General features: G+C 42.4%; 1 pseudogene; it reads right to left on the minus strand.

Moving 5' to 3' along the window:
• Positions 1-12491: 12491 nt before the first annotated feature.
• On the minus strand, positions 12492-13213 carry LOC103545438 (peptidyl-prolyl cis-trans isomerase B pseudogene; annotated as a pseudogene).
• Between the last annotated feature and the right edge of the window lie 1179 nt (positions 13214-14392).

Below are 14392 nucleotides of genomic sequence, written 5' to 3' on the forward strand. Positions count from 1 at the left end.
TGGCTTCATTTATCTTTGTTGATAGCTTGCCTGAATTCCTGATGATGATTATTTAAAGGCTATATGGCATATAGATAATGTTGAGGTTATTAAAGAAGGCAAATGAAACGTACATACCTTCCTGTTCTTTTCCTATACCTTGGCATCATGTCTGGTCCACAGTACATGACCAGTAAATGTTTAATGTATGAAGGAAGTCTAGGTTAGGTCCAGTTCTCTCGGGCACCAAAGGAGACTGGGCATCCATTTCTCTAGGAGATATTGGGTGCTGGTGAGAAGCAGTCTAGCCACACTGATCAGATTTTCTATTCCCATTATTATTCCCTTCCTCAAGGAACATTCTGAACAAATAGGAAACTCTAGTCAAGGGTCTGGCTTTTTTGCTGACATAATCTTTAAGCAGACAGGCCATTTACCTGGCATAAGCTGGTTTATGATCTTGAATTCTTCAGAATTGTCATCTCTTTGGAGTATGATGTTGACTTGGCAACATTTTTATAACATATTATATGTCTCTAAAGTATAGGATATCCAGAGGAAAATATACATTGTAAGTAAGGGATTGGTAAGGTTAGTGCTTACTAGGGGTTAGGCTGAAAATATATAGCAAAACTATGGCACAGGCAGCAAGTAATCAAAACGGGTGTCCGGAGTCCTGGACATCCCCTGCTTTGCCATGTCTTAATCCTTTAGGTTCTCAGCTCCAGGAAGATTCAAGAGACCCTGGGGAAGAGTCAGGTTGGTTGAAGATTTAGGTTGATCCTGAGGAAGAGCCTGGGCTCAAGATGGAAGCGTGTTAATATTAGTAACTGACACAGATGAACTCATGCGCACTAGCTAAGTATCAACTCTGTGCTCATTCTAGTTTTCTCCACTCCAGGCGTGTAATTCTGGCTACTGCCAGAAAAGTTTCATAAAGTCTATATTTGTAACAGTAACCCAATGATTTTATAACTTAGGACTTTGCAAAGACACTCAAAGATTTGTTGAGAATCATTGACCCCATACTTTGCAATACTGTAAATTAAATGTAATAGAGTTCTAGCATAACGTAGGCATCTTATGAAGAAAATAGTCTATCTTTTGGTCTAAATTTCTTCTCTTTGGGCTTGGATTCCAGTGATACTTTTCTGGATTCCATTATTGTTGCACGTCAATGTGCTGAATGGTATCATATGCTTGGTTCTCATCTATTTCTCCGTCTCTGTGACATACTCTCAGTCTCCCACCCACACACGCACATACACACGCCTCTCATCTTCCACCTCGTGTGAACTTTGGAATTGTCCAGCTTACAGCTCCTGACAGAAGCAGTTCATTAACTGACTTGTGAAGCATCACCTACACTGGCACAGTTGAGTATGGAGCAACAGATGCAAGGGGGCCCTTATGCAGGTTTCTGGAGCTCTTTCTGTGCCTCTCTCTCCTCTCCAGAGCTCTGCCCTCAAATTGCAGCCCTTTCAGCCTTCGCCACCTCTGATCTCCCTCAACTCAGTGAGAAGGCTACATTCTGCTCAGTTATCCTTCCTGGTCCACACCTGCTGCACCTCCAGGTGGAAAACCAGGGACTCGCACGGGGCTTGTTGTTCCTTCCTCTCAGGGATCACAGTCCTAGGATGCAGGTCATCTAATATCTGAAAACTGTGGATTCATATATTTTATTCAGTTTTCTAGTTGTTTCTCGTGGGGTGGTGGGCCAGGTCGGGTACTAGTAACTCAATGAGGTAGGATCGGAAGCGTCACCCTCCTTTTTGAACTGAGAATAACTACATGGTGCGCCCCACGGGTGCCTTCTTAATCTGCCTGTTCTCCGCGGGTGTGCCCACCCTTCTCAACATGCTGTGGCAAAGGACGGTGTCATTTAAGCTCCCTTTGGAGGAAAGAATCATTTCCTAATTAAAATCCAAATTGAAAACTGCTTCCTTACTTTGGGAAGAAATATGGATGCTGTGATCCCTCTGACTTCCTGTGGAGAAATATCATTAGGCGGCCTCCTCCCTGCCAGCTAAGACAGCCTGGAATGTATGGGTGCTCATTCTTTAACATGTTCATGCGCGGTGCATGTCCTCTCACGGGTGCCCTTGGAGAACCTCAGGCTCGACAAGGAAACCCTTCTATCTACAGAGAGGTGTCTCTAGAGGCCTCTCCGCCTTGCTGCAGGGAGGGCTGTTGAAATAATATCAATGACTCACATTTGTGAATCACGTTACGGGTTAAAAAGTCTTTCCCATATCATTATTTCACTGAATACTCACAAGTCATCTACGAGGCAGGCAAGGCAAGTAGTATTTTGCAAATTTACCGGAAAGGAACTAACAGTGAAAGATTCCAAATTCTGCTTCATGTGGTTTCACATCTTTATCCTGAGTCTCTTTGGTACCATTTGTCATGAGTGCCCCTTAAATGATAAGTGCTTAACATGACTGTTAAATTCATAGGAAGTAATAGAAATCCAATTTTGCTGTTTCAACCAGCTTAATTTTTAAAAAAACAGCCTAGGTTAATTCGAAAGTGTATTGCAAATGTTCTCTCTTCTCTTTGACTCTGTTAGTCGTGCCTGTGGGGAGCTAGGCTTTCCACATGGTGAGGCCATAAATCAAGCGCCACCAGGTGGCAGCTTAAACAAATTGCCAGTATAGCCTCTGGATGGAAATAAATAACTCCAGTATGCCAACTTTAAAAGCCTTATAGCACATGATCGGAACGGCCAACATTGCTGTAGATGTACAAGAATAAGCAATGAGGTGCGTCCTAGGAGACTGTGCGTGAAATGGTGTAGTAGGCACCGTTGGTCTCCCTACCCAATCCTCATACTTTTTCTCTCGGAATTATTCCCTGGCTTTCTAATTTAGGAGTGACTCTCTAGGAAAGACATTTAGTCAGTCAATTAACAAATGCAACATTTACTGAGTACTCACCACCTGCCAAACTCTATGCCACACCCTGGAGACACAAGCAGGAAAAGCAAATCTCAGAGGAGACGTTAAGATCATACCTAATTGCAGCAGGTTTTAGGAGGCAGTGAAGAGAGGAAATCTCAGTCTGAGATCCTGTTGTGAGTGAGTTTTACCACTTAGAGGTAACTGAGCTGTGTGCAAAGGGAATTGTCTTAGGGTTCCCTAAGAAGAATGCAGTCCCTGGAGTCTGTGGGCAGAGACACTGAGTCTTCTTGTCAATTCCTTCTTTATGAAAGGAGAGCTTTGAGTACCCTAGGTGGCTGGGAGAGGTTGCTGGCTAACAGGACATCAAGATGAACAATATGTCCCCACCGATGGGAGAGAAATGGGCCAATAGCAGGGGACAATAGATCCTCCTATGTGAATGGAAGATTTTGATTTAATAATGGTAATGATAATAATAACAGCAAAATTAATATTAGCTAGCAATGATGGTATACCTAACATGAGCCAAATATTGTATCAGATATACCCACACGCACACAAGGTAACTATTATTATCCACTTTTACAAATAGTAACACTGAGGCTTTGGGAGGTAAGTTACTTGCCCTAGGTCACAGATCTACTGAGTTTGAACTCACAGTATCTGACCCAAAGTCTCTGCATTGACCCCCCGCCAGTAATGTTAAATAATATTGACTGTGTGCCTGCTCAGTGATGATGTTTTAGCTGATGCTGAGTATGTTACACTTATTGATTCCTCTTTTTCTTTTATTAAATGTGTCTTCTGACGCACTCAAATCAGCATGCTTAGAAGCGGGCAGTTAGTGAAAACCTGCAGAGCTGTCTAGAGTAGAGATTGCTCTCCCATTCTGAGTGAGGGGCTTTTGCCAAAAAAGTAGGCAATTCCCGTAAAGCAACGTTGGTTGTTCGTGTCAAGAGCATTGCTACAGAAGAATTAAGTGAATAAATGTTAGTTTGCAGTAAAATGGAGTAAAAAGCAGAGGTGAGGGGCAGGAGATGGTAGTGGGAGAAAAGAATAGTTATTAGTCTATTCACAGCTTCTCTGTGACCTTTTCCCTGCTATCTGGCTGGACCTGGTCCTGAATAAGTAGCTGCAAGTGCTGGTTGGTATCTTGGCTTGCTCAGTAAATATGTCCGATGGGCAGAGGAAAATGATTGTTTACCACTGCACTGTTATTAGAAATTGAAGTCCCCTTATAACAGAAGCAATTTTTTGGTTCCATTGAGCTGCAGTTTGTTACCTTGTGAAAAATAAAGGCTGTGCAAAATATATACCCTGAGTATGAGTATTTCAAACTTTAAACCTTCAAAGAAAATTCACATTTTTTTCCTAATTTAAGGAGATATGACCATATATATATATATATCTATAATGGAATTAGGAAAAATTAGAGAATTTTGGAAATCAAGTTAACCTAATTTGCTAATTTCTTTATTTTTATCTTGGAGGAGACACACACACACTCACAGCCTTTGTTCAGCTAGGGCAATGGAAGGAAGCTGGCCTGCTTCACTTTATAGAAAAGTTAGGGGAAAAAATGGACTAATATCCCTATGGTCCTTACCTGCAACTCCCTCCCAGGTCCTGCCTTATCCATCTATGGCCTAGCAATGACATATTGGCAGGCGTCAAGACTCAGGGGCCTGGGCGAGTACAGCACCAGTTCCAGGCTTGGTTTTTCAATTTATGTTAAGGTTACTATTTGTCCATAGGCTGATTTTACTTAGGCCTCCTGCCTCCAGGCCTGTACTCATTTGTGAGGCATGAAATAGCAATTCCCTTCAAGCAGGATCGAACCTGATGGTATTTCATTCTTGCAAAAGTCTAAGTTGCTACAGAGACGGTGGCCTAAGGAACAAATGGCAAAGGAAAGAGTTGATGTCCACCTGGCCGGAGGGTGAGTGGTGTCTAATTAATTAGTTCATTCTCACCCATCTTACAACCAACATTTGCATTATGGGATATGGTAATAAATTAAACATGCTCCCCACCTTCAACCTACAAGGACATCATAGTCAAATAGAAGAGAAGGATTTGCAAAGGAGCAGTTTAGGTACCATAAGGTGATTGCCGTAATGTGAGGATAGACAAAAAGCTGTAAAGTACACAAGGAAGGAGCCACCCTGCCCATCGTTTTTTGCCAAAACCCTGGACATTCATTTCCATGAGTATTTCCTCTCCCTTCCCATTTGTAGTTAACCAAGTCCTGTCATTCCTAACTCTACTGTCTCACAAACTCATTTAATTCCTTCCATTCCCACAACTTCATCTATTTTAGGAAGCTCCCGTCTGCCTCATGGATAACTGCAGCAGGCTCCTCCCAGGTCTCCCTGCCTTCCATTGTCTGCCACACATCCTTCCTTCCATTTTGTTCTCTTCAATGGTTCGCCACTGACTTCAGGAAGATCCCCAAGGAAGCCCTGGCTGGGATCACTTCCGTGGGTCTCTTTCACTAATTACACCAATGTTTATTGAGCACCTACTATGCGCCAAAGGTCTCTGTAGTGCTAGAAAAGGTTGTAGCCTCTGGGTCAGATATTCACCAAACAAAGCTCAGCTACCTTATCTGTCAAGTAAGTTCAGAACTTTCTGTACCTACTCAATAGGTTTGTTGGGAGAATTAAATAAGGTATCTGTGAGGATGCCTTAAAAATGCGGAAGCATACAGGTAAGGGCTCGTCAGGGCGTATCCCAGGATGTTTGAGAATCTTATGGAAGTGTTGCCTCCCTGGTGTAGGAAAGAAGACTCCAATACCTTTTGAAGCAACCTGTATTTCTGATAGTTGCTCCTCAGGCAGCTTACTGTGGTGGTTAGGAAGATCTGGGTTTAAGTACTGGATATGCCATTTACTAGCTCTGTAAACTTGAGCGAGCTCCTTACCCTCTCTAAGCCTGAGTTTCTTCATCTGTAAAAAGAGAGTTATACAGTAGATCCCCCTTATGCTTGGGAGATACATTCTGAGACCCCCAGTGGATGCCTGAAACCACAGGTAGTACCAAATCCTGTATATACTATGTTTTTTCCTATACATACATACTTGTGATCAAGTTTAATTTATAAATTAGGCACAATAAGAGATTAACAACAACTGATAATAAAATACAACAATTATAACAATATACTGTAATAAAAGTTACTGTAGATCTTAGCAACCTCAGCATATGATCTTTTTCTTCCTTATTAAGTCTAGAACTTTCACCTTTCCACTTAAAGGAAGCACTTTACAGCTTCTCTTTGGCATATCCGAATTGCCAGCATCACTACTCTTGTGCTTTGGGGCCATTATGAGGTAAAACCAGGGTTACTGGAACACAAAAACTGCCATACCGAGACAGTCAATCTGATAACCGAGATGGCTACTAAGTGACTAACTGGGGGGTAGAGAATACAGCATGGATACGCCAGACAAAGGGATGATTCACATCCTGGGCGGGGTGGAGCAGGATTCAGAGAGATTTCATCACGCTACTCAGAACGGTGTGCGATTTAAAACTTACGAATTGTTTATTTCTGGAATTGTCCATTAATATTTTCAGACTGAAGTTGACTGCTGGTAACTGAAACCACAGAAAGCTAAACCATGGATAATGGGGGACTACTGTAATCACAGCCACAATTTGTTGTGAGGATTAAACGAGAAGATGTAGGGAAAGCATTTAGCTTGATGCTTCGCATGTAAAAAATGCTCAGTAAATACCGGCTACTATTATTTTCCTTTCGGAAACCCAGGCATTTCATGGGGCCAATGCACAATCAAGAGTGCGAAAGGTGTGTTGGTAAATTTACTGGGCTTATTTACATCTGTAGATGTTTGGCCTTTTTCCTCCCCCATATTCCCTAGCTCCAAAATCCTTCTTTCCTGCTCAAAATATGTTGTTTTTAAGTACCAAGACTCTGAAGTAGAGGGAAGTCATTTCAGAGAGGAAAAAAAAAGTCATCTGTGAAAGTCGAATCTGCACAGAGCAGATCTGCCAAGCAGAGGGTCATTAGCGGAGCAATTCCCGGGCAGGTGGGCCCAGGTGTGGGCTGACAAAACCAGCCCCGCGTGCGAACAAACGTGGCAGGGCAGAGGTTCACAACTTGTAAAGAGCGAGCCCCCTGCTCATGGATGACGCATGAAGAATACTGACTTCTCAGACAGAGAAAGCATACAATTTGATTTGAAATATATGTTTACATATGGATATATTTCCCCCTCTTGGGCCTTAACAAAAAGACCATATTTTTTAAAAGGTTTAACTTTTTCCAAATCTAAATTGGGGTTGTGTCTAAGTTAATAGCACCCGGGGAAAGATGTATGGCCGACCCCATTCTGCAAGCGCTCTCCGGAGACTTCCTTCGGAAACTCCTGCCTGACGACAGAGCAAGAGACAAATCTGCTGAGATCGTTTATGCAAAAGGAAACATATTTTATTTACAACACTACTAATCAATCCTTCCGACTGCATTTTAAGTTCCCCCTCTGTAAATAGGCAGTAGGAAATCTCTTAAGGGGATTGTATATGTGGCGTCACTGAACATGCCTGTCTAGGAGACGCACCTGAACAGCACCTCTGGGGAAAGATCTGGAATGAACCCAGAGGATTCTCAACTCAATATGACCTGCCACGGCTTCTGTCTCCCTCAACCTTTTGCATTTCTTTACTCAGTTAAAGAAGTATGTTGCCTAACGAGCACTGAGCAAAAAGCCCGTGATGTAGGTTTTCTTCCTTCCTTTCTCTCACTCCTTCCTTCTTCGTCCTTCCCTCTGTTGCTTCTCATCTTTCTCAATTGTTTTCTCCTTTTCTGGCTCCTTTCTTACATCCTTTCCTTCTCCACCAGTTTTCCCCTTTCTTTTCTTTCCCACCTTTTTCTTTCTTTCTTACCCCCTCTCAGGCATTCATTGAGGAAGGAAGAGACTTATTCTTTAAGGGTTAAACAGGATGGCCACCATTTTCCAGGCTGTCTCAGTCCGGTATCAGAGAATGTGGGTCCCTCTGCTGTTTAATTTAAGTTTTTAAAAAATATTGCTTTAGGGTGATTCTGATAATAGTTACACCTTGCTTTTTTGTTTGTTTGTCTTGCTTACTGTTCACAAAGGCTTTCTCCTTTCTCTTAGTTTTTATATACTGTAGGTCTGCCAGAGACAATATTCAACATGCGCTGTCTTCCTGATCTAAGGTCACTAATATTACCCAGGTCCGGGCACCTGAGAAACAGAAGATGACTGACAATTAAATTTAATTCCATAATCATTTGCTGACCGGCTGCTGTGTGCCATGTACCTTATAGGCAAAGATGAAGAAGCTGCAGACTTTGCCTGCTGGGAGCTCCCAGTCTATCACAGACGAATTCAATGCCAAGTGCTAAGTGTTAAACTACTGATATAAAAAAGTGCCACTGGATCATAAAGGAAGGATTGATTGTTTTTGTTTTTTGTGGGGCTTTTTGGGGGGAAATGAGTGTTATGGAAAATAAAGGGCCTTAAAGAATGAATAGGATTTCTATGTGTTGTGATGGGAAGGGCACTTATGCAAAGGGAACAGCCTGAGCAAAAAAATGAAGTCATAAGATACATAGTGTTTTTCTGTCAGTAGGTAGTAGTGTGTGAAAAGGGTTAAGTGTTGATAGGAGAAGTAAAACATGAGGCCAAAATATTTTGCTGCAATGATTGTGAAGGTTCCAGGTTGTAGAATAAGACTTTGTTATCTAGGCAATATGTTGTGGAATAATTCTGGTGAAATCCCTATGGAGGGGCCTGAATCGTCTATTACCCCATTCATAAGTTTTCCTTCCTGTGATAGTAGGGGTCATTACTATACTTTGACTCTTTCCTAAGTGAGATTTTTCAAACTGTTTTGTGTTTTTTCATGTAAGATTTCTGTGTTTTTGCCCCAGGGAGAAATGAGAATGTCTGCAAATCCTCTTCCCTTCTGGGATTTTGGTCCTTGCTAAAGGACCAAACAGATTCAACCCTAGGGACTAGCTCTGGTCATAAACTCTGCTATTTGACATCCAATCTGTGCTATTTGCAAGCCTGCAAGTGTTCAGGGGCAATGTAAACGCTTGAAATTTTTCACCTTCAAGCAAAATGCTGAAAGCAATTTGGGGAATTTCTAATTAAAATTCAGGCATTTGTGCTTAATACAAAATAAAAAGGTGTGGGTAAATCTGTTGACTGGTTTCTATTCCTTGATATCCTGATTATTACCACTTCATTACAATGAAAAGAATCAAAATTCAGGTCTAGCCCAAAGAGCAGACTCTTTCCAGTTTGGGGAAAATTCCTAGACTCATTCCTGGCCATTGAAGTAGATGGAAGCTTACAGAAGGAACAGGCTGAAGATGAAAACACCTTTTAGCTGCAATGGCTGTATTGGAGGTAAGAGATGGATAGAAGGGAAATGAGGGTAATACAGGTAATAGAAGGGGTTCCAGAAATATTTCAAGGAATGGAATCGATAAATTAGGCATTCATTGGAAGTGGTGAATGAAGGAGAAAGAAGATTCAGAGGGTAGTAGATTTTGAGAATGGGTTGATACTGTTATTGGCTTCAATAGAGAACAGAGGTGAGAGAGAAAATGATCGCTGAAGAAAAAGACCACAAGTTTGGTTTGGGGCATGTTGGGAAGGGAGAGTTTGGGGCATAGCCCAGCAGAGACGTTCAGCAGACAAATGGAAATTTACATCTGGTGCTCAGAAGAGAGGTTGAGCATGGAGTGAGAAAGATTTTAGAGCAATTAGTATATAGACAATAAAATGGAAAGAATAATGTATAGGGAAGTGGAATTTTTGAATCAGGCCCCAAGTCTGAAATTCATTGTCTGGATGAAATTGCACGGTTGACAATTGACCTTTGTGGGTTTTAGTGTCTTTCTCTGCAATCTCTAAGTTCCCTTCTGCAAACTCCGTTGAACAGTGCAAAGCAATGCCTGGCTTTGTATCCTGCCTCAGGATTTGGGTGATGGGCTCAGGGAGGAGAAAGACTGAGAACCTCAGAATGGAGTTTGCAGGCTGATGTCTTTGTGATGGCTCTGATGGGCCTTGCTGTTTGGAAAACCATTTATCACGCTGGAAAATGACTTCAATTTTCAGTTTCAAATACGCTCATATATTTCAAGGAAAGAAGGAAATACAATAATTACACTAAAAATAAAAAACAACATCATCAACAAAAAGATCTACCACCAAAGATCCAGTTCATATTTGAAAAATGGTGCCAATTCCTTTGGTTCAACTTAAGTGTGTGAGGATCGTGAGGTTGCTAAAGGGTTTGACCCATGGAGTTAAAAAATAACACAAAACATTGAGTTCCTTTGTCAACACCTGGCCTTAGTGACTGTTAATCCTCAGTTCCCCATGGAGAGCTTTATCTTTCGCTGGAAACAAGTCCCTGCTTGGCGTGGATTAGATGTGTGATTGATGCCTCTGCTCCCCACTCTCAGCTGCAGAGGAGATCGGATGGGACCAAATCAGACCGGCCTCGATGCTGGGCTTTAGCTGGGCAACCCTCACGGATCATCAGAGATGCAACCTCTGCCGCTCATCAGTGAAAAGAGCTGGGCAGTGGCAGAATGGTGGGAGAAGTCTTGGAGAACTGTGTGCAGCTGGGGGAGCAAATCCTGAGAAGAACTCTAAAGAAAAAAATCACACAAGAAAGGAGACACAGGTAAGACGGAGGGAAAATGCTATTTAAAAATTACAACTTCCATCTAAAAAAAATAGATCTTGTTCACCCTTTTGCTCCTAAAGGAACAGAGGATCTGTGCACCGTGGAGGGTCTGAGATATGATAAGGTAGCTCTGAATGGCCAGTTTGCCAGCGAATCAGCAGTTCTCAGCTGTGGCATTCTAGCATCACCTGGAGTGCTTTATAAGCATGACGAGGCCCAGGTCCCGCTCAGAGATTCTGATATTCTGATCTAATATGCCGGGAGCAGAGCTGGAGTGGTTTTACTCAGGCAACTAGAACAGAGGTATTCCAACCTTATTTGGAATAGGGCTTCTTGGGGTGCTTGTTAAGAATACAGATTCCTGCATCTTATGCACAGTTTGATTTTTTTTTTAATATTGGCACCAGAGCTAACATCTGCTGACAGTCTTCTTTTTTCTTTTCTTTTTCTTCTTCTTCTTCTCCCCAAAGCCCCCAGTACATAGTTGTATATATATATTTTTATTTTTTAGTTGTGGGTCCTTCTAGTTGTGGCATGTGGGATGCCACCTCAGCATGGCCTGATGAGCGCTGCCGTGTCTGTGCCCAGGATCCAAACCGGTGAAACCCTGGGCTGCTGAAGCGGAGTGTGTGAACAGAGTTTGATTCTTTTAAAGGGGACATGCAGGAATCCACATTTTAAATAAGTATCCAGGTCATTCTGATGCAGATGGTTCAGATATGACACTTAGCTAAACATTAGGATTAAAAGTTTTGTTCAGTGTTGGAGACATCCTGGGATCGAGAAGGGGAATGAGGAGCAATCAAGAGGGCAAGAAGTGGGTTGCAACATGGGATGGTGTAATGAGTGATTTATTATCCTTGTGGTAGCATGAACAATAAACTGTTTTGGATGAGAGGTGTTTGATAAAATACTACTAATAAAAATAATTGCAGATAACATTTCTTGCATGCTTTACGGTATGCCAGGTACAATTCAAAGTGCTTTGCATATATTAACTCATGAAGTCCTCAAAACCACCTATGAGCATGCGTAGCTACTCTCATTTATCTCAATTTTACAGATGAGGAAAATGAGACTCAGAGAGGTTAACTCTTTGCCCGAGGTCACACATCTAGGAAGAGGCAGAGCCAGAAAAAAGAACTCAGGAATTCTGACTCCAGAGCCTGCATTCTTAATCACTCCACCACACAGCTCTGTGTTGGAGTCAGTAATGGTTAATTTTAGGTGTCAACTTGGCTAGGCTATGGTACCCAGATATCTGGTCAAACACTAGTCTGAACGTTGCTGAGAAAGTATTTTTAGAGGAGATTAAAATTTAAATCAGTAGACTTTGAATAAAGCAGATTGCCTTCCATAATGTGGGTGAGCCTCATCTAATCAGTTGAAGGCCTTAAAAGAAAAACAGGGAGATAAAATTCTGCCAGCAGATTTTGGACTTGCCAGGCTCCACAACTGCACAAGCCAGTTCCTCAAAATACATCAATGTCTGTGTGTCTCTCTCTGGAGAGAGTCTGGAGAACTCTGACTACACAGAATGATGTACCCTCCTTGATAATCCCCAAAAATTCAATAAAATTCTGCTTCACAGAGTACAAGAATTTAGTGGAAGCAGAAAAGCAAAGCTATGGGTGACTATGGGAATGCAACACCCTCACACTTTCCCATCCCAGGAAAAGTAAAGAAATCCTAAGAAGAAGATACTTGCCACAAAACACAAAATGGGAGTTCAAGCTAATGATATCTAAGTTTTAAGGAGAAAGAGTAATGACATCTTTTTCTTTAAAACCTACCTTTTTTGTTTTATTGGTCAGTGTTGGTAGGAGTTTGTTACAAAACTGGGCCCTGTGGAATGTGAGGGGAGGGGTCCGCTCCCTCAGATGCGAGCACTGGGGCCAGTGGAGCGCAGAGCTCTGTGGTGGGCTGTCTTCACCCCCCAGAGGGCAACAGGGCCACACAGACGGTTGCTCAAAGGGAAGAGGTCCTTGGGCCCTACTCCTTGGCGATGGCAAAGGGCTTCTCCACCTGGATCTTGCCGCAGTCTGCGATTGTCACATCCTTCAGGGGCTTGTCCTGACCATCTGTCTTGGCTCTCGCCACCTTCCGCACTACCTCCATGCCCTGAAGAACTTTGCCGAACACGATGTGCTTGCCATCTAGCCAGGCTGTCTTGACTGTCGTGATAAAGACTTGGGAGCCGTTGGAGTCTTTGCCTGTGTTGGCCATGCTTACCCAGCCGGGCCCATAGTGTTTCAGCTTGAAGTTCTCATCCAAGAAGCCTTCACCTTAGATGCTCTTACCTCCAGTGCCATCTCCCCGGGTGAAGTCTCCACCCTGGATCGTGACGTCCTTGCTCACATGATGGAATTTGCTGTCTTTGTACCCAAATCCTTTCTATCTTGTGGCTAAGGCCACAAAATTATCCAGGGTTTTTGGAAGAGTCTTTCCAAAGAGACCAATGACCATCCAGCCTGATCTTTACCTCCAATTCTCAGATCAATGCACACCTTGACAGTGACTTTGGGTCCCTTCTCATCAGCCGTGGAGGGTCCTGACAACAGCAGGAAAAAGACTGAGCCCTTGATAAGGGCGGCAGCAAAGAACACCTTCATATTCGGCTCTGAGAAATGCGGCATCCACCAGGAGAAGCAAGCACAGCTGTGACACCTGATTTCTAATTACGTGAAAAACTACCACCACACATAACTCTTCATCCTTAATCCTAACTTCTTTTTTATTCATCTGCAGTAGTCTGTCTTCTGAAGTTGGACTTAGTAAAAAGTTCATGAAATTAAAGGCCCAAATTATCAGAATTTATACTAAAGCTGTCTTGAATCTATACAGAAGAGATTAGAAGAATAAAATCTATACAGATAGAGATATAAATACAGCTATATTCATCTAGACTTATATGGCCAGCTGTAAGGATTGCTTGAGAATCATTCTTTGGAACAATCTCTCTCTATTAACATTTTATCTTTGCTAACAAATATCACAGTTTTCACTTGTCATGTCATAGATGCTCTTTTTCAGACACACAGCGCACTTTCACTGAGGGCTTCCTCAAGTCTGACCCTCAGCCACAGGTAGAGGTGATGTTATCCCAGCCTGGGAGGAAATTACAGTTCTAATGGGGAAAGAGGATGACATGAAAACAAATATTCAAAGTAATGTGTGATAAAAGTTGCAATCATATGAATATGGAAAAATGCCATGGAAGGCAAAGAAGGGAGGAGCCAGGGAAGATCTTATAGAAGTCAAGACTTTGTAAACTGGATTTTAAAAGAAAAAGAACAGAGGCCGGCCCGGTGGTGCAGTGGTTGAGTTCTCATGTTATGCTTTGTCAGCCCGGGGTTTGCTGGTTCCGATCCCAGGCGCAGGGAGTGTCAAGCCACGTTGTGGCAGGCATCCCACATATAAAGTAGAGGAAGATGGGCACAGATGTTAGCTCAGGGCCAGTCTTCCTCAGCAAAAAAGAAGATTAGTGGCAGATGTTAGCTCAGGGCTAATCTTCCTCAAAGAAAGAAAAAAAGAAAAAAACATGAAGAACAGTTTCCCAGCTGAAGAAGGGGGAAGTGATGGTGGGGGCAGGGCTGGTGAGGTCAGTTCCCTTCAAGGGACATTTATGAATTAAAAAGACTAGGACTGGCAGATTTTGCGGGTTGTGAGGGAAAGGAAAAAGTTCAGAATGATTTCTACAGAGAAATGTATATTTTTTGTCAGATATTGATTTTAAATGCAGGTGACCTTATGTAGATAGATCAGTAAAGAGACCATGTATCTAAGGAGGGGATGAATTTGACTATTTTAAGGTC

The sequence above is a fragment of the Equus przewalskii genome, chromosome 22, assembly GCF_037783145.1.
Source record: "Equus przewalskii isolate Varuska chromosome 22, EquPr2, whole genome shotgun sequence".
In the NCBI taxonomy this organism is placed as follows: domain Eukaryota; kingdom Metazoa; phylum Chordata; class Mammalia; order Perissodactyla; family Equidae; genus Equus; species Equus przewalskii.